We start from the raw sequence: 21619 nt of genomic DNA on the forward strand, positions 1-21619 counted from the left end.
TCTCTGCCTGCCTGTGATCTCTCTCTGTCAAATAAATGAATAAAATCTTAAAAAAAAAAAGGCAGATGTTTGGAAATTAGATGTTTCTCTTGCCATACAGATTGATCACTCAGATAAAATTTATCTCTGCTAATAATCGTTATTCTGGAAAGACCCTCATTTAGATTCCTCTATGTCAGTAAGGGAGGGACAAAGGTTTCTCTCAAGCCCACTGGGCTCAGTTGCCTTCAGTCCAGAATAATCTTCATGCCAAAATGGCCATCATGGGTTAGTCAGCCCTCAGCCCCTACAGTTCCTTCCTCTGAAACTTTCCTCAAGTTTCATACATTAAAAGTTGAGCTGGTAGGGGGTGCCTGGGTGGCTTAAGAGGTTAAGCAGCTGCCTTAGGCACAGATCATGATCCCAGGGTCCTGGGATCGAGTCCCACATCAGGCTCCCTGCTCAAGCAGGGAGTCTGCTTCTCCGTCTGCCTCTGCCTCTGCCTCTCTCTCTGTCTCTCATGAAAAATGAATAAAATCTTTAAAAAAAAAAAAGTTGAGCTGGTAGGTTGTCTCTTAGTCCTAACAATAGGTCAATTTAGTCAAACTTATTTCAGGGGGCAGTGATGCAGATGTATTCTCAAAAGTAGGCCTATGATTCAACTAATCAATCAAGTATTAAATAAGAGGTGTTTCTATGGAAATAAAAGAAAAATAATGGTTACTGATTGAATCAAGTGTTAAGCCAGTTTCTGAGTTCTGAGGGAGGCCAGTTGAGAAGACTTCCAGATGGCAGGCTCAAAGCATCTTCAGAAAGAGTGAGGACATGTAGTGGCAATCTTACAGATCTTCCTGGTTTGTAGTTGAAATGTCTCTAGTGGTCTCTGAGTGGCTCACAGAGCAACAGGCATGAAGATTGTCCATTTATGAGCTATTGTGGCAATTTCTCTGAAGTTTACATCAAGTCATTTGGGAATCCGGGGGGAAAAGGCAGTTTTAGATCTCAAATGAGTCTAGGTGAAAAAAATGGGAGAAAAATCAAAATGTTAGACATATTTTCTCTCTACAAATCACACTCAGGGTGCCTGGGTGGCTCACTTGTTGGGTGTCTGCCTTAGGCTCAGGTCATGATCTCAGGGTCCTGAAATCAAGGCCAGCATCAGGCTCCCTGTTCAGCGGGAAGCCTGCTTCTACCCCTATACCTCTCCACTCCCCCTGCTCATGTTCCCTCTCTCCCTGTGTCTCTCTCCCAAAAATAAATAAATAAATCTTTAAAAATATTTTTTTTTTATAAATCACACTCATTTTTATCAAAGACAGCCAAATTAACACTAATTTGTAGGCATAATAAGTTATTTACCAAAAAAATTGCCTGATTATTCACATAAATGCAACAAAAACAGTGATTTACCATATAAGCTTTTTAAAACCTGCTTTGCTGCAAAGTTCCATTAGGAATCTCTAGATTAAAATTTCAATATCTCTCAAGGTCAAAAACCATCCCAAGTATTTGCCATCAGACTTTGCCTACAATATCTATAGATTTGGTGAATTCCTCTTTCGGAGGTCCCCCTAATATCTTGAGGTTCCTGCATGTGCCAGGAAGTGACTTTCTTTGCTCACCTGATAAAGCTGCTAGGAAGTCTGTGGTAGCAGACTGAGATAGCTAAGGGGCTTTATTGACATCATAAAGTCAACCTTAGCTCTTTAAAGCTGTTTGATTATCTGAGTCTATGCATGTCTTTCTCAGATATGACATTCCAGTCAAAGTTTTGGTGAAATAACCTGTATTTCCAATTGTCAATTGCATTTATGCAAATAAATAAATTGCCATAAAAATGAAAGAATGCACACTGAGGGGTGACTAGTGGCTCAGTAGGTTAAATGTCTGCCTTCTGCTCAGGTCATGATCTCAGGGTCCTGGGATGGAGCCCCACATCAGCCTCCCTGCTCACCGGGGAGCCTGCTTCTCCCTCTCCCTCTACCACTCTCCCTGCTTGTGCTCTCCCCCAAGCTTGCTCGCTCTCTCTCGCTCTCTCTCTCTCTCAAATAAATAAGATCTTAAAGAAAAAAAAAAACTGAGAGTTTCTGAATTCTGGAGGGTTCAAGTAGAGACAAAAGGTAAATGTTTCAATTTGTTCACAAAGGTATGTTTCATCAAATTGCTGTAAGTCAGCTTAGGAGAAAAAAGTTTTTTTTAATCTGGAAAAAATAAAACATTTTTAAAAAGTCAGCAATGTTCCAAACAAGAAGTCATTAAAATTATAATTATCTTGCTCATCTTGCTCAGTTCATTCAATCCCATGTTATTAATTCTTGTTCTGCTTGACTCTAATTTTTCCACTAGTTTCAGAAATTTTTACCTAGTTCAGTTTTATGATCTTAAGGCTATCAGAAAACTTACTCAGAGTTTTTTTCCATGAGTCTCATTGAAGATGGAGCAAACTTGCAGGGAATTTATATGAAAATATCTGAGTACAAGTTTAACTGCCTGTGAACAATAAAAGACTTAAACATGGCCATGGTTACAGGTCTGAATTCACATCATTACTATGCAATTGACAAGGAAATTTGGTTATTTTTGTGATACATATCACTTCAAGATAATAACATACCAAGACATGAAATTGCTAGGAGTTTCACATAATTCTTAGAAGATTTATTTTAATAAATAGATATGTAGATATGGTATATCTACATGAATATAATCTAAGAGGGTTTAATATAACTTCTTGGACAATGTTGCCATGTAACTTAACATACCCCATACGTCAATTTAGTTTAATTTCTTACTTTTTTTTTTTAAACGTTCCAGTGACCCACTGGAAATTTTCAGTTAGATTATGGTCAAAAGACTTCAGTTTAGAATTTTATTTTGGGAAGTTTGTAAAAAAATATCAAAAGTTTTGAACATTTGATTGAATAAGATCACAAATCATTATGGAACAATATTTAATTTTTCATTTAACCAAAGAGACAAGAAAAGATATCAAAGGTAAATACAGGTTACATGGTCGTGAACCAAATTTTGCTCTTTTAACATGCAGACTCAGTTATCTTCAGTAACCAAAGACCTGAAAAAATACAGGAAATCATTTCAGCAAACAGAGAATTATTGTGTTTTAGGCAGATAACTTAAAAGGTAAAGAAAATGGGGCCCCTGGGTGGCTCAGTCATTGCGGGTCTGCCTTTGGCTCAGGTCATGATCCCAGGGTCCTGGGATCCAGCCCCACATCAGGCTCCCTGCTCAGCAGGAAGCCTTCTTTCCCTCTCCCACTCCCCTTCTTGTGTTTCTGCTCTCGCTGTGTCTCTCTCTGTCAAGTAAGTAAATAAAATATTTCCCCGAAAACAAACAAATAAATAAATAACGTAAAGAAAAACTTTTGTTTATAATTTCTTATGAAGCTCTTAGGGAGGAAGAATTTAGACTGTCTTTCAAGGTCCCCCTAGTTGGACTAAGAATCAAATTGACATGAGACAGATCAGCAGGACAAAAATTTAATAGTGTACATACATACAGTGAATCCACACAAACATGGAAATTCCAAAGACCGGCAACTAGAAGCTTATATGAGCTAAGGAGAGGGGGATGGGTCTGAGGATACAAAGGGGAGAAGATGGAAGATGCATGGAAAACAAAGTTTGCCCTATTATGCAAATAAGTTTCTTAGGTAAATAGGAATCTCTGTTAATTGCTCTCTTCCTATTACAAGCAGGCAGTGGAGGGGGAGGTAAAGAGCTTTTCCTGAATCTGCTGGGTTTTCATTACTTTTAGTTTAAAATAATGTTCATGCCAAAGTGGTCTATTTTGAGGCTGCCTACCATGGGCCTCTAGTAAGAGCAGATCAGTATCTCAAAAAAAGTACATTTAACAAAGAGAAAACAAAAACTTTGCCCCAGTGTACTTTTGGAATTAAAACACATTTACTTATTTAAATTTATCTTAATCTTAGCCAGTACTGACCACACATAAAATTTATTTCAAAGATTTCGTTCTCCACAAACCTTCCACAACTTTCTTTTTCTACATTCAGATTTCGTCCTAAATCTTTACTCTTTAAATAACCAGTGTCGGGATGCCTCCGTGGCTCAGTTGGTTAAGCGGCTGCCTTCGGCTGAGGTCATGATCCCAGTGTCCTGGGATCCAGTTCCACATCGAGTTCCACATCGGGCTCCTTGCTCAGCAGGGAGCCTGCTTCTCTCTCTGTCTCTGCCTGCCACTCTGTCTGCCTGTGCTCAAGCTCTCTATCTCTCTGACAAATAAATAAATAAAATCTTGAAATAAATAAATAAATAAATAAATAACCAGTGTCATTTTAGCACAAAATCATTCTCATTTCCCTCAACTAGCATATGTTTTTATTTCTCATATTTTTTCTTACCAAAAACACATCTTATTTTCCTCACATGTAGAGTTCTTTTCCTTATTATTTCTGGTGGTCTTCATTACATATATTAGAATTCTTAATGCTTAGAAACCTTAATTTCTAGTAAAAACTAAGTAGTATGCAATTGTGAAACTCTGTTATACCAGAATACTTTAAACTGGCAAATTTATGAATATATTCTATGATGTAGGAAAGAAACTTTAGGTTTCAAAGCCAACAGCCAAGAAAGAATTCTTGAGATGTCTTTCGTGTAAAAAGGTGGTTTTACTAAAGCATGGAGACAGGACCTTGGACAGAAAGAGGTGCACTGGGTCATGAGGAGTGACCCATTATATACTTTCAAGCTGGGAGAGGGTTAGGGATAGCGTAAACCTTCCAGGTATTTTGAAAACAAGATTTCCAGGATCCTGAGGGTGCCAGCTATGGTTAGGAAAAGGTCATTTATTACTGGTTAGTAAAAACTCTGTCAGGAGACTCTTCAGATGTTTATCGGTGGGTCATACGCTTGAAGGATGATTGCCAACATGTATCTTGAGGGGTAGAGATAAAAGAAGTTTCCAAAGGAATTTTTATATGTTAATTAGACTTACAGGATCCTAAGATTGTCTTTTGCCCTTAGCAAAGTATTAACACCAGGGCAGCTGAGTTCCTAGAGGAAGGTCCTGTGGAGGCCAAGAAAAACAAGGCTGTACCCACCTCGAGTCTAGCCCTGACATAAGTACAGCCATCTTGACAAAGCAAAAGCCGGCACCTTGCACCCCCCTCTCCAACTGCTCCCTTCCCTTCGGTAGTATGTGTGAACAAATAGTTAACTTGTAGAAATCACAATCCTGCAAGACAGGAGTCTCCCTCAGTTTACAAATGTCCCAGTGCTAAATCTCACTAACTAGGATGCTTGATAGGAGGAATATGACATTCCACCAGGAAACTCCCAACTGTCTTCATGTTAGTGCCTCATTAGAGGGGAAAACGGCCTTGGCTTGACAATAACCAGGCCTCCAATATCCTGACAGTCTTCTTTACCCTGATAGCCCTTCTGAATATCCCCTTTGTCCTCACCCACCGCTGAGTCCACCCCTACTCTGCCTTTAAAAACTCTGACTGTAATCTTGTTCGGGGTCCAAGTCCCTACTCCGCTGTGTCGGGTATACTTGGGCCCAAGCTTAAGCATGTCACCTCAGGGTCCAAGTCCCTACTCTGCCTTGTCGGGGATACCTGGGCCCAAGCTTAAGCTTGTCAAATAAACCCTCATGTGATTACATCAGTGTTGGCTCCTTGGTGGTCTCTCAGATGCGAAAACTTGGGCATAAGTGTCCCTCTGCCTGTTTTCAAGGACTTGTCAGTGGGCTGTAAGTAGTGAGGAAATTTAATAATTTTTCTTCTGCCTTTGTTTCCCACATCATTTTATAATTTTTAGAAATGTGTTTTCTTGGGCACCAGGGTGGCTCTGCCTTCAGCTCAGGTCATGATCCCAGGGTCCTGGGATTGAGCCCCACATTGGGCTCCCTGCTCAGCAGGAAGCCTGCTTCTCCTTCTCCCACTCCACCCTGCTTGTGTTCCCTCCTTGCTGTGTCTCTCTCTGTCAAATAAATAAATAAAATCTTTAAAAATAAAATAAAAAATAAAGAAATGTGTTTTCTTAATATGATCTTTCAGTAAAGCATAAAACATGTTTGCTAATACAATGAAGTTCTAGAACAAAGGTGAGGTTTGATGGGTGAGGTCCAGAGCCAGTGACCAAGAAAGAATTCTTGAGACATCTTTGGGGCAAAATGGTGGTTTATTAAAGCACAGGGATAGGCCCTGTGGGCAGGAAGAGCTGCTGCCCTGGGGTTGTGAGGGATGGCAGGTTATGTACCATGGAGTTGGGGGGAGGTAAGGAAAAGGAAGGTTTCAGTAGAACTTTTATATGCTAAAGAGGACCTACAAAGATACCGATACCAGAGGCCTTGCCATTGCCAAGGTTGTTTTGCCCTCTAGCAAAATATTAACATTAAGATGGGTGGGAGATTCCTAAAGAATGTCACATATGTCCTACACAAGAGTGGGGGAGGGGGGGAGGTTGCAAGGTGTCAGTCTTTGGCTTTGTCCTCAGCCAGCCTTCTGTTCCCTCATCAAATAGACTCAAATTTATATTTAGTTTCTCTATAAAAAGGCAAAAGTTGATCAATCACTTTCTGTACTTAATGTTGCATTATTTTATCATATTTGGAAATGATCTAGATTACCAATGAATTTATGTTATTCATCATTTAACTTAGCAAGACTTTAAAATTTGCAATACCAAAGATTTTGGAAGCTATTTAAAATTTTACCTAGGGGCACCTGGGTGGCTCAGTCAGTTAAGCATCTGCCCTTAGCTCAGGTCATGATCCTAGGGTCCTGGAATCGAGCCCCACATCAGGCTCCTTGCTCAGCTTCTACCTCTCCCTCTGCAGTTCCCCCTGTTTGTGCTCATTCTCTCTCTCTCTCTCTCTCTCTCTAACAAATAAAAAAATTAAAATCTTATTTATTTTAAAAATAAATAAATAAATAAATAAAATTTTACCTACAAATATTTTAATCTTAGATCTACTTATTTTACTTGTTCTTTTTTTTTTATTCTTTTTTTAAAAATTATGTTCAGTTAGCCAACATATAGTACATCACTGGTTTTTGATGTAGTGTTCAATGATTCATTAGTTGTGTATGACATACAGGGCTCATCACAACACGTGCTCTCCTTAATACCCATCATCTGGTTACCCCAGCCCCCAAGCCCCCTCCCTTCTGTAACCCTCAGTTTGTTTCCCAGAGTCTGGAGTCTTTTGTGATATGTCCCCCTCTCTGATTGTTAGGTCCCACAATAATGGGTCCGTGATTAAAGGAGCGAGAGTGATATAAAGCGAAGGTCAAGCAAAGCTTTATTCCGAGCCAAGCATCAAGAATCAGACTGAACGTTGGGGGCCATGCCTCTTACAGAGAGGGAGACCTCTCTCTGCTTCACAGACTAGCTTTTAAGGGCAAAGGCCATGTGGTTGGGCCTGGCCACACACAGGTGGCCAATGAAACTGTAACACACGGAGAAAGCTGCACAGTTATGCTAGGTCACACTTAAGTGACCAATTGAATTACAATTTACCCTAGTAGATATTTGAACCAGCCTATCACCTTGGTCAGAATTGGCACCCAAAAGGTGCCCAAAGGGCAGGGCCCATACTCCTTGGTAACTAGGGAGACGGTATGTGCCCCCCCCCACTGATTGGATGTCTCCACCTGGCCTGACCCACCCTTGTATTTGGGCTTTGTTACCTGGGACCGGTTTCCGGGGACTTGTTTTTAAGTAAGTCCCCTGGGGGAAGGGAGGCAGGAACAGTTTAAGTTTTAAACAACAAAATTATTGTTTAAGTGGATGGAAGCGCTCTGGCTAAGTAGGTCCTTACACTGATTTCTTCCTCTTCAGTTTTCCCTTAATTTACTTCTCCTTAACAATTATGCTCAGACTACCCACAAAACTTCACAAGGCATTAAAGTCAAATATTTTTCTAAGATTTTTTTTTTTTTTGCTGACAGATTTTGCAACAGATACCATGAACTTATATGACCTCTAGTAAGCACAAACCAAATAAAAGTTTTATATTTAATGCTGATAACTCTAAAGACATGTTTATTTTAATGAAGTCAACAACCTTAAATGAGCGTTTATACTGACTATTTTCCCAGATCATGAGAATTTATAGAACATTTAGATCAGTTTAGATCTGAATTTTGGAATGCCCAATCTTTATAAGTGTTTGCCTTCAATCCAACTAAATAGAACTCTTTCATGAATTATTTTTAACAATACCATCTGAAAATAGAAAAAGGTCTTGCATTTACAACATACATGGACACACACACAGAAATAATACAAAGATTAAGATGTCACTAATATTTGTGGAGAGGACATTATAGGCCCAACTTTTAAATACTTTGCTCTATTTATTTGTTTTCATTAAAAACTTTTTCCTGGAGCACCTGGGGGCTCAGTTATGAAGCATCTGTCTTTGGCTCAGGTCATGGTCCCATGGGAAGCTTGCATTCCCTCTCTCTCTCTGTCAAATAAATAAATAAATTCTTAAAAAAAAATAAAAATTAGGGGCACCTGGGTGGCTCAGTGTGTTCAAGCCTCTGCCTTCGGCTCAGGTCATGGTCCCAGGGTCCTGGGATTGAGCCCCACATTGGGCTCTCTGCTCGGCAGGGAGCCTGCTTCCTCCTCTCTCTCTCTGCCTGCCTCTCTACCTACTTGTGATCTCTGCCTGTCAAACAAATAAATAAAATCTTTAAAAATAAATAAAATTAAAATTAAAAAATAAAAACTTTTTCCTAAACTTTGAGTGTCAAACAGTGGCTCTTAGGTCTTAGAGAAGATGGGGTTAGAAAATTTATATCACGGGCGCCTGGGTGGCTCAGTGGGTTAAGCCGCTGCCTTCGGCTCAGGTCATGATCCCAGGTCCTGGGTTCGGGCCCCACATCGGGCTTTCTGCTCAGCAGGGAGCCTGCTTCCTCCTCTCTCTCTGCCTGCCTCTCTGCCTACTTGTGATTTCTCTCTGTCAAATAAATAAATAAAAATCTTAAAAAAAAAAAAGAAAATTTATATCACAAAGGCACAGGGAAAAACTGTCTAATTTTTTTTCTTTCAATTTGGATATTTGGAGCATATCTTTATTATCAAAGGTGTTAGAATCTGGGCAGAAGATTTTTTTTTTTTTAAAGATTTTATTTATTTGACAGAGAGAGATCACAAGTAGACGGAGAGGAAGGCAGAGAGAGAGAGGGGGGGAAGCAGGCTTCCTGCTGAGCAGAGAGCCTGATGTGGGACTCGATCCCAGGACCCTGAGATCATGACCTGAGCCGAAGGCAGCGGCTTAACCCACTGAACCACCCAGGCGCCCCTGGGCAGAAGATTTTAATTCAGCCATTTGTATTCAGCAATTTGTATTTTTAAAAGGCTCTTTCCCGTTTTTTCCCCCATGTCTCAGGAGATTATGGTCTCTGCATACATTTATTTTTATTTTTATTTTTATTTTTATTTATTTATTTTTTAAAGATTTTATTTATTTATTTGACAGACAGAGATTACAAGCAGGCAGAGAGACAGTCAGAGAGAGGAGGAAGCAGGCTCCCTGCTGAGCAGAGAGCCCGATGTGGGGCTCGATCCCAGGACCCTGGGATCATGACCTGAGCTGAAGGCAGAGGCTTTAACCCACTGAGCCACCCAGGCGCCCCTATTTTTATTTTTTAAAAAGCTTTAATTTACTTATTTATTTGAGAGAAAGAGAGAGTACAACCAGGGGTACGGAGGGGGACAAGCAGATTCTGCATAGAGCACGGAGTCCGGAGGTGGGCCTTAGTCTCCCAACCCTAAAATCAGGACGTAAGCCAAAATCAAGAGTCAGAAGCTTAACAAACTGAGGTGCCCTCTGTTTATATTTAAAAGACATGACAGGATTTATTATTTTAAGGGACAGAGAAAGAAAAAAATTGTTTTCTGGACTTTTAGGGTAATTGCTATTTAAAATTTACCTTTTTTGTATTAATTTTTAATAGCTAATACAGATACATGCTACAAAATTCAAAAAAGAATATAGAAGCAGCTTTCATTTCTAGTGTTTCTGTTATCATGCCAGAGTATTCTATGCCTTTATAAGCATATGTGTCTCTATTTTTTAGCAACATTAATTTCTTTTTTTCAGTTTTATTTAAATTCATTAGTTAACATACAGTGTAATATTAGTTTCAGGTGAACAATACAGTGATTCAATACTTCCATATGATACCTAGTGTTCATCACAACAAGTGTTCATCACAAGTGTACTCCTTAATTCCCATCACCTATGTCACCTATCCCCCTGCCCACCTCCCATTTGATAACCATCAATTTGTTCTCCAGAGTCAAGTCTGTTTCTTTCTTTCTTTCTTTCTTTCTTTTCTTAAGATTTTATTTATTTATTAGACAGAGAGAGAATGACAGTGAGAGCAGGAACACAAGTAGGGGCAGTGGGAGAGGGAAAGCAGGCTTCCCGCTGAGCAGGGACCAATGTGGGGCTCTAAGGATGCTGAGATCACAACCTGAGCTGAAGGCAGATGCGTGATGACTGAGCCATCCAGGCACCCCAAGAGTCTGTTTCTTTCTTTTTTTTTTTTTTTTAAAGATTTTATTTATTTATCTGACAGAGAGAAATCACAAGTAGGCAGAGAGGCAGGCAGAGAGAGAGGAGGAAGCAGGCTCCCTGCTGAGCAGAGAGCCCGATGCGGGGCTCGATCCCAGGACCCTGAGATCATGACCTGAGCCGAAGGCAGCGGCTTAACCCACTGAGCCACCCAGGCACCCCAAGAGTCTGTTTCTTGATTTGCCTCTTTCTCTCTCTTTCTCTCTTTATTCACCTTTGCTCATTTGTTTTGTTTGTTTGTTTCTTTCTTTCTTTTTTAAGATTTTATTTATTTATTTGACAGAGAGAGAGAGATCAGAAGTAGGCAGAGAGGCAGGCAGAGAGAGGGGGGTAAGCAGGTTCTCTGCTTAGCAGAGAGCCCGATGTGGGGCTTGATCCCAGGACCCTGAGATCATGACCTGAGCCAAAGGCAGAGGCTCAAGCCACTGAGCCACCTAGGCGCTCAGGTGGCTCAGTTGGTTAAGTATTTGCCTTTAGCTTGGTTGTGATCTCAGGGTCCTGGGATTAAGCCCCACCTTGGGCTCCAGCTGTGCACTGGGTTCCCTGCTCAGTGGGAGCCTGTTTCTTCCTCTCCCTCTGCCACTACCCCCCTGCTTGTGCTCTCTCTCTCTCTCAAATAAATAAATAAAATATTCTTAAAAAATCATATGGTATTTGTCATTCTATGACTAACTTATTTTGCTTAGCATAATACTAACTCCATCCATGTTATTGTGAATGGAAAGATTTCATTCTTTTTAATGGCTAAGTAATATTCTTGTGTGTGTGTGTGTGTGTGTGTGTGTGTGTGTGTGTGTGTGCGTGTATTTCTCCCTTATTCATTCATCAGTGAATGGACACTTGGCCTGCTGCCGTAATTCGGCAGTACCCCCTGGGCTCTATCTCAGCCAAGTCTGCTAACATTTAAAACTCCAGGCTTTAAGCCCTGCTGGTTGCAAGAACTCATGAAATTTAGTTCCTCTTCTTTTCCAAGCCAATGGCTATGAGGAAACATTCTTGTGAGTACCATATGCTCCTCTCTCTTTCACCCTTCTCTAGGACCAGGGTTCCCTCCCCTCTGCAGCAGCCAGGATCACTTCCTCCCTTAAACCATATCTTGGCACTTCCTGCCTCATTCATTCATTCATTCATTCATTCATTATTTAAAGATTTTATCTATTCATTTGAGAGAGAGAGCGAACAGGAGTTGCAGGCAGTGAAAGAGGGAGAGGCAGACTCCCTACTGAGCTGGGAGTCCAACATGGGACTCAATCCCAGTACCTGAAGATCATGATCTGAACCAAAGGTAAATGCTTAACCATCTGAGTCACCCAGGCACCCCTTCCTACCTCCTTTAATGTGGCCTCCTCTCTCCCTTTAGTTGTGGAATTTGTCCTCAGTCTTCAGGTCTATTTCTAGGGAATTTAGGATGACTTGATAGTTAACTAGTTGTATTCGTAAGATGAATACAACTCCACTGCCATTTTCCTGTCTCCTCCTTTTTTTAAAGTACAAAACAATTTTTTCCCAATATCCTGATCTTTTATAATAGTCACAAATATTTTGAGAGGAATAGGTGAAGTTTGGCGATTGGTCAAGGTAGGTGGGCTTGAATTTGTGTCCAGAGCTATAGCTCTGGTTTTGTAGAGATTTGCACAATAAAGACAGTTGTTTCTAATTTCCCAGAGATGGGGATTATAGCCCAAATATCAAGGAGGTGGCTCATCTTTTTAACTAAATTTGCTTCTTCATATCAGGGAGGATTTTTAACTAAAATGGGAACTGAAAACTTTATGCTTCTGTAAAATCTGTATACAGCATTTTAACAAAAGCCTTTTTTCTGGGTATACAACTTAACCTTGGCTTCTATTAGCCTCTGAATATTGGCTTTTTGCAAATCATGTGTAAGAAGGCCTAGGGAAAATTTTGATCATCTAGATTCACTGCGAAGATTGTAAATACAGTCAAATAATCTAATTAGCCTCTAAATTCAGTAGGGTCTTTTGAAAGGAGAGGTTAAAAAGTCTTTATAATTTAAAAATACTGCTGCTATCCAGGGGACATGAATTTTTTTTGCAGTGGGTGCCGTCTAGGATATTACTGCAAAGGATGTTGTATAGGAAAACCTGTGTCTCGCAGAGCCTGATTACAGAGTCCTGGTAAGTAGAAGCAAAGTGAGCCTATGGCCAGTCTTGGGTGCTTTTATTAAATTCATTTTCTAGCTTTCAGCACTTACATGAGCAACCTGTATACTTTGAACCTAGAGATTTGGTTAGGGTGATCTCTGTCAGTCTTGTAGCGAAAGGGAAGTTGAAATAGGCATATGTGACCAGATATTAAGAAGGGGAATTTATGTTGGATGGGAACATTTCTTTGTGTCTCATGTATATATTCTGTTCTTTTACCTTGTCATGGAAGTCCCTAAGGCTAGCCACTATACTAGTAAGGTAATTGTGAGCTCTTTGTTTTATATATAGATCTATATCTATATCTATATATGGCCAATATCAAGGAATCACCACCTGGTCATTGACAGGTAGGATCTATTAATAGTGACTTAAGGGGCACCTGGATGGCTCAGTGGGTTGGGCCTCTGTCTTTGGCTCAGGTCATGATCCCAGGGTCCGGGGATCGAGTCCTGCATTGGGCTCTCTGCTCAGCAGGGAGCCTGCTTCCCCCTCTCTCTCTGCCTGCCTCTCTGCCTACTTGTGATTTCTGCCTGTCAAATAAATAAATAAAATCTTTAATTAAAAAAAATACTGACTTAAACCAATAAGCCTTTTAATGGCTTAACCCAAGATGCTGGAGATGGCCAGAGAGGGCATAGATGATGCGGTCCCCCTGGTCCAACAGGTTACTCCTGAAATTAGGCTAAGAAAGCAAAAGCCATTGTTGCACAGGTGGTAAGGATGGTGTAGTGAAAACGGTGCCTCTGTTATCTCTTGAAAACACGAGACACCTCTAGTCTCAGACCCGCTAATATGTGACACAATGCAGACACTTCTGGAACGGGACATTTGAGCACTAATAAACAACAAAGGTTGAGATGACAAAGGTTCCTATGGTTTGGAACTTCTCAAGAGAAATAGCCCTGAGACCTGGTGCCGTCAGACAGAGAGGATGACACTTGCTTGGATCCCCAGTCTATTTGACTGGTTACCAATGTGCACTCCAGTAAGTGCACCCTCTGGATGGTGTCAACCAAAAAGAATATTCTCATTGGTCACGTAGTCAAGCTCTTAGGACACAGAACAAGGCAAAAGGCAAAATCTAACAGCTTTATCTAAGCCTTTGGTCTCTTGAAGCCACACAAATACCTAGGATGGTTGTACTGCCCGGTTGGGGACTCTGTTGTTTCACAATGTACCCCAGTACATAGAGGTCTCTTGAGGTTGGTGAGGCTGGATGGATGCTTGGTGTCCAGACCTGTTTGGAAAACATAAGCAGAACTATAATTGTATTCGTTGAATTATTAATTTAGCTCCATACTCTGTCTCATTGCCCGCTTATGTTTTATGTACCTATTAACCTCAATTATGAGCAATCATTAACTTTTCCTTTTTTGACCCTACTCCCTGTTTACCCGCTGATTGTAGAAATCTAATGAGGACTGGACAGTAACATTTGTCTTAAAAAATTATCAGATGGACCTGATTGTACCAAGTCCCCAAAGGCACCTCATTGTTCGAAAGAATGCGTAGCTCCAGATTGTTTCAAGGGTCCCCTCTCAAGGTTTCAAGAGATGCCACACACTCCTCTCATATATTCACCTCCTTCTCCAAACATATGTGAACTGTTGAAATGTCCCTAGGCTCCTCAGGGCAAGGTAGCTTTAGAAATGATTCCCTGCCTTCTTGCTGGGCTGTCTTTCTGATAATAAAGTTTTTTTGGCTTCAAAACTGGTGTCTCAGACAATGGCTCACTGCACATCATGTGCACAGGTAAGTTTAAGTTTAGTAACTGTTGGTAGGTGACTGACAGTTAATCTAATCTGTTCTGTGACCTATCTATCTTAACACAGGCATCTTCTTGAGGTGGGCAGTGCTCCAGTGGCTTTTAAGTGTTCAACTCCTGCCCACCAATTGTGTGGCTTTGGCTTCCTAGATGTCCCTTAGCAACAGATACCAAACAACAGAAAAGACACAGACAAAGGAAAACAAAGCCTGTCTCTGGTAAATGGAGCGATAACCAAGGAGTACTCTACCAAATTTTGGCCAAAGAGTTGCTTAGCTCAAGGAACTTGTTCCACAAATATTTTCTCCTGCTAATCTAAATTTAGGAAGAGAGAAAAAAGACTGTTACCGCTCTTGCTAGATCAGACTCTGCGGACAGAGATTCTGGGAGGCTGATATAGTAAGAAATCTTACTTTCTGCCTGTTGTGTGTCAGCTGTCCCAAAAATCTCTCAGCTGTAGCAGTGTCCTGGCTGACCAGTGTTCAGTGAGTTAAAGAGTCCTGCCACCTGTGCCAACTGTTGGGGAGCAAGAATTCTTGTCCCCTTCAAGATTCCTTGCAGCTGGACTAAGAATTAAATTGACATGAGACAGATTAACAGCAGAAAATCAAATTTACTAGTGTATGTACAGGGAATTTCCATGTCTGTGTAGATTATGCATGCTATTTCATACATAATGCATATGTATGCTGTTAAATTTGCTTTCCCCCTATTAATCTGTCTTATATCAATATGATTCTTAGTCCGGCTAGAAGGACCCTTGAAGGGGACAGGAAATCTTATTCCCCAACAGGAGTAACATGAGCCAAGAGAAAAATAATCCACTATTTTCACACAGCATATAATGAATGACAGAAAGCCACCAACTCATCCCAGCAAAGGATATGAACTTCTCAATTGTTAGTAAGAAGTATGTCTTACTACACAAAGACATCTATTCAGAGATTGCTGATTGTGCTCTATCATGGTAGAAATTTTCAGCATGCATATGGCTGTACAGATTAAGACTACATTTTTTTTAACATTCTACTGCTTTCTTTGCTGCTGGACATGGCCATGCAAATAAGTTCTGAGTATTAATGGAACTACAGTGTGCACTTCTGAATTGGACCCTTAAAGTGGTGTCTTCAAATGATGAAAGATACCTTCTCCTTCCTCTTATCCTGCTTTTCCGGCTCACTGCAAATATTGTAGTAGGCCATCTGATTAAGATAGGATAAGAATACAGAGGGAGACAGAGCCCTGACAAAACTGCATAGCAAAGCCACCAGCCCTGCTGGGATTTTTGAGAGAGAATTAAAACTAAATCTTACTTGGGGCACCTGGCTGGCTCAGTAGGTAAAGTGTCTGCCTTTGGCTCAGGTCATGGTCCCAGGGTCCTGGGATGGAGCAGGGAGCCTGCTTCTCCCTCTCCTCCCTGCTGGTACTCTCTCTATCTCTGTCTCTCTCTCTCAAACAAATAAAATTATTTAAAAAAGAAAACTAAATTTTAATTCACTATTAAAAATTCACTGTTGGTTTGAGTCCTTGTGGAAGCCAAGAAAAACAAGGCTGTACCCACCTCGAGTCTAGCCCTGACATAAGTACAGCCATCTTGACAAAGCAAAAGCTGGCACCTTGCACCCCCTCTCCACCCGCTCCCCTCCCCTCGGTAGTATGTGTGACATTCTTCAGCTACCCCTGGCTGCCCTAAAAGAAAAACAAATAGTTAACTTGCAGAGATCACAATCCTGCAAGACAGGAGTCTCCCTTGGTTTACAAATGTCCTAGAGATTTAACAATAGCCCAATTTCCAGAGGCAAATAACTCAGTTCCCCAAGCCCGAATGTTGCCCTCCCCACCATAAAAGTGAAGGAGGCTGAGGCAGAAGGAAATGTAAATAAAGTTAAATTTCTTCTAAACCTAAATCTCACTAACAAGGACACTTGATAAGAGAAATGTGAAACTTTATCTCTAAACCTCCAAGATAGTGTCAGCGATCATTCCCAAGCATATGACCCACTGATATACATCTAAAGGGTCTCATGAGAAGATTTTTATTACTAGTAATAAATAACCTTTCTCCCAACAATAGCTAGCCCCTCTAGGTCCTGGAGACCTTGCTTCCAAAATTCCTTAGAGACTAACATCAACCCCTTTGTCCTCACCCACCGACGAGTCCACTCCCTACTCTGCCTTTAAAAACTCTGACTGTAGTCTGGTTTGGGGTCCAAGTCCCTACTCTGCTGTGTCGGGTATACTTGGGCCCAAGCTTAAGCATGTCACCTCAGGGTCCAAGTCCCTACTCCGCTGTGTCGGGTATACTTGGGCCCAAGCTTAAGCTTGCTGAATAAACCCTCATGTGTTTACAACGGTGTTGGCTCCTTGGTGATCTCTCAGATGCGAAAACTCGGGCATAACACCCTTTAGAAAAGCTGAACTTGGTCAATACAGACAACAGCACAGGGCCGGAACTGAGAAAAGCATATTCCCATAAAGGGGACAAGTTGCAATAATACCACCTCATCAACTTGAGCATCGTAACTTTGACAAAACCTTGTTTTAGCCATCTGAAACTCCTGCCAGCGCTTCCTACCTGTTGTGGTGACTCTGGCTTGGTCCCTCACGCCCACTGGACACAGACACCCAGTGGCAGGTAATACCTAGAGTTTCTGAGTAATTAGAGCTTCCTGAGTGAAACAATGAATTGGAGGCACAAAAAGAATTTAAGGCACACTGGCTCTTTTGAAGATGGAGGGATCTACATGAGGAGGAATGGACAGCCTTACAGGGCCAAGAGAGAGAGGTCCTGGACAAACAGTCAGTGAAGAATGGTTTTGGTTTGCTACCTGAAATTTGAAATTGCCCCCCACCCCCTGCCCAAGTACAGAGAGGGCAAGCAGAGAGGGAAGGAAGAAGCAGTCCACTCCAGACCAGTAGGCAGCAGGTTTAACAAGCAAGGGAACTTCTGAGGCTTGTCATGGGCAGTTGCAAGGTGAGTAGATTCAGCAACTGCCCTCCAGAATCCTCTTTTTTTTTCCTTTTTTTTTTTTTGAGGATTTTTATTTATTTACTTGAAAGAGAGCACAAGCAGAGGGAGAGGGAGAAGCAGACTCCCCACTGAGCTGGGAGCCAGACGTGGGGCCTCCTGCAACAATTTTTCCCAGTTTCAACATGCTCTGCATTTTTGCCCTTTGCCTTTGTCCAAACTTTTTAATTCCACCTTCCTTGTTTCTCTCTAAGTTTATGCTTTTGCTGAAGTAAAAAAAAAAAATGCCATTTCTTTCTAGCATTTATTTAAGCGTTCAGTATTTGATTGGTGAACCACATAACACCAGTGTTTCAGACAGGGCTAGTTTCATAGTAAAGGCTCTGTATCAAATTTTATTGGGCTATAAGATATTGATGTCTATTGAATCATAAAATGCAACCACCATCAAATCAGGACCTGATAAATGTAACTAGTTGATGGCTGAAGTCAATGTGAAAAAAGGCCCAAAGCGGTGATTATGAAAGCTATTGTTCATCAAATGATTCAAGACTCTTTCAATCCTCAATTCATTTATCTTCCTATCTGCACTCCATTTCCTATTTGACCCCAGTGAATCCCAGAACCTCTTTTGTATTGCTTATTTGAAACAGAATAAAAAATCTGTTTCCAAAGGACTTCTGAGACTGGCAAAATAAATGAGACAATTAAAAAACCCATTCTGTAACCAAAGGGGAGGAAAAACCTGTAAAACAGGTAATGAAAAAAACCTTTCCAATTACAGATTCTAAAAGAAATATATATCTATGTATATATAATTTGATATATTCATTTTCCGTGGGCTTTCCTTATCTATAAGTTTGTAAGTATCTGATTTTTCATTATAAAGAGCAAGTCTTTAAAAGGACACTGACTTTTTGAAACTAAAATATGCCAGGAATTCTAGCAATTCCTGCTTTCAGGGCAGGCCTGGGGGGGTTTGGGGTAGGGGGAAGCTCTGGTTCTATCTAATAGTTGAAGAAAATATAAATGGATGTCTATCTATTTCCATTATATAAGTCAATATTGCATAAAATGCCTTTCTCAACCTTGTAAGGATATAGCAGAAACGATCTTCAATGCCTGCCTCCTTGAAGGCATCAAGAAGACATTACTTTGTCTCCCTCATCTCCAGCACTCCTACTCCCATTTCACTTTATCTTGTATGTGTTTCAGCTTAACCTGCAATAAACTCTCTTGCAAACAGATTTACACACCTTTTCCATAAATAACAGGTATTTCTTTTATATCAATGAAATTAAAAAAAAAGAAATTCTGATACCAAGACATTCTTTTTTTTTTTTTAAAGATTTTATTTATTTATTTGACAGAGAGAAATCACAAGTAGGCAGAGAGGCAGGCAGAGAGAGAGGAGGAAGCAGGCTCCCCACTGAGCAGAAAGCCCGACGTGGGGCTCGAACCCAGGACCTGGGATCATGACCTGAGCCGAAGGCAGCGGCCCAACCCACTGAGCCACCCAGGCGCCCCAATACCAAGACATTCTTGATGTAATTGTGATTTTAAAAAAAAAGAAGTGCTTGCTGGGGCACCTAGGTGGCTCAGTGGGTTAAAGCCTCTGCCTTCGGCTCAGGTCATGATCCCAGAGTCCTGGGATTGAGCCCCGCATCGGGCTCTCTGCTCCATGGGGAGCCTACTTCCCTCTCTCTCTCTGCCTCTCTGTCTCCTTGTGATCTCTGTCTGTCAAATAAATAAATAAAACCTTTAAAAAAAAAAGTGCTGGGTTTTGAAGATTCAAATTTTTGTTCTCACTCACTTGCCAATATATCCAACAGAAATCCGTTTTTGTGTGCGTGACTGTGTTGCATGTGCATTGTTGGGGAGGAAGAACATACTCTATCCTTCAAGATCTTTCTAGTTGGACCAAGAATCAAATTGACATGAGAGAGATTAATAGGAGAAAACCAAATTCAAAAGCGTACCTACTGATGGATAGCTGGAAGGCAGGCAGGCAGGAAGAAGTCCCCCCCCACCCCCAAGAGGAAACCACTTTTAAAAGGATTTTATACCACCCTGGAAGGAGCCCTCCACCCTTGCCCCTGTGATAGGTGACAAACCTGACTGGATGACAGTCATTAGTTCATTAGATGAAAACAGCCTGCCAACTGTAAGGACCTATTTAGCCAGAGCGCTTCCATCCACTTAAACAATAATTTTGTTGTTTAAAACTTAAACTGTCCCTGCCCCCCCTCCCCCAGGGGACTTACTTTAAAAGTCCCGGAAACCAGCCCCAGGTAACAAAGCCAAAATACAAGGGTGGGTCAGGCCAGGTGGAGACATCCAATCAGTGGGGGGGCCACATACCGTCTCCCTAGTTACCAAGGAGTATGGGCCCCGCCCTTTGGGCACCTTTTGGGTGCCAATTCTGACCAAGGTGATAGGCTGGTTCAAATATCTACTAGGGTAAATTGTAATTCAATTGGTCACTTATGTGTGACCTAACATGATTGTGCAGCTTTCTCTGTATGTTACAATTTCATTGGCCACCTGTGTGTGGCCAGGCCCAACCACATGGCCTTTGCCCTTAAAAGCTAGTCTGTGAAGCAGAGAGAGGTCTTCCTCTCTGTAAGAGGCCTGGCCCCGAATGTTCGGTCTGATTCTTGATGCTTGGCGCAGAATAAAGCTTTGCTTGACCTTCGCTTTATATCAGTCTCGCTCCTTTAATTACGGACCCATTATTGGGGGACCTAACACCAACATGGCCATAAAACCCCCTAGAGTTAGAAACTTGGGTGGCAACCCTGTAGAGTCCCCTCCCTCCTCCTCGGGAGCTTTGTACTATCACTTTTCTGTCGCTCAGTGAACCAGTCTTTTGCTGCCCACCAGTCTGCCTGGTCTACCTCTTCATTCTTTGAAGTGGAGTAACCAAGAACCTCGGGCACCAACAGAGAAAAAAGTCCTGAAACAGTACTAGAGAAGAATCTACATAGACAGGGAAATTCCAAAGACAAGGAATAGGAGCTTCTAAGCATGGAGAGGGGTCGAGTATGAGAATACAAAGTGGAGAAAGCCTATTAGCAAGAAGGAAAGAGATGTTTGGAAAACAAAGGTTGCTTTCTTTTTTTTTTTTTTTTTAAAGATTTTATTTATTTATTTGACAGAGAGAAATCACAAGCAGGCAGAGAGGCAAGCAGAGAGAGAGGAGGAAGCAGGCTCCCTGCCAAGCAGAGAGCCCTATACGGAGCTCGATCCCAGGACCCTGGGATCATGACCTGAGCCGAAGGCAGAGGCTTTAACCCACTGAGCCACCCAGGTGCCCCAAGGTTGCTTTCTTATGTAGATGATTTCTTCGATAAAGAGGAATCTCTGTTAATACCTCTCTTCCTGGTCCAGGCAAGCAGGTGAGGAGGACTTAAAGAGCTTTTCCTGATTTCCGGGGTTTTGATTGCTTTTAACTCAAAATCAAGTTCATGCCAAAGTAGCCCATCGTGAGGCTGCTTTGATACTTACGGTTCTCTCCCCTGAAACATGAAGTTTCATACATCAAATGTTGAGCTGGTAGATTGTTTTTTTTGTTCCATCATATTGAACCAGTCTGTTAGTCAATTCAGTTTAACTCATTTAAGGGGCAGTGATGCAGTTGTGTTCTCAAAGTGAGGCCCATGGTTCAAGAAATTGGGTATTGAAAAGACATTTCTATGGAAACCAAGGAAAAACAATGGATGATGATTGAATCAAAATATAGATCAATTTCTGAGTTCTGAGGATAGCCAGTGGAGACTTCTAGATGCCAAACTCTGAAGCATATTCAGATAGAGTGAGAGTAGAAAATAGCAATCTGACTGATCTTCCTGGTTTGTGGTTCAAAGGTGGCAGGTTATCTTTGAGTGGCCCACAGAGCAACAGGCATGATGAATGTCTTATACATGACCTATTGTGATCTTTCTGAAGTTGATATCACATTTTCATATTTAGTTTTCAGGGCTTCAGAGAAAAGAGCAGTTTTAGTTCTCAAATATATCCAACTCAGAAAGGAGAGAGAAAAATGAACAACAGTTTGAAGAGTTGTAGTCATATATTGGACAAAACTAGAACTCAGGGCCTAATCCAGTTAATAATAAACAGTAGTCGAATCTAATATTTACACAGATGTGTTATTAAAAC

At 41.2% G+C, this 21619-nt stretch overlaps 1 protein-coding gene across 1 annotated transcript in view; it reads right to left on the reverse strand.

The window, feature by feature from the left end:
- The window catches only part of CFAP47 (cilia and flagella associated protein 47), a 544336-nt gene extending 530374 nt beyond the window's left edge, over positions 1-13962 (reverse strand). The window contains exons 1-2 of the mRNA XM_047716464.1: positions 13854-13962; positions 2989-3052 (exon numbers count right to left, since the gene is read on the reverse strand). The gene's annotated coding sequence lies outside the window, so the exon portion shown is untranslated. The remainder of the gene's footprint in view (positions 1-2988; positions 3053-13853) is intronic.
- Between the last annotated feature and the right edge of the window lie 7657 nt (positions 13963-21619).

The sequence above is a fragment of the Lutra lutra genome, chromosome X (assembly GCF_902655055.1).
Source record: "Lutra lutra chromosome X, mLutLut1.2, whole genome shotgun sequence".
Taxonomy (NCBI): domain Eukaryota; kingdom Metazoa; phylum Chordata; class Mammalia; order Carnivora; family Mustelidae; genus Lutra; species Lutra lutra.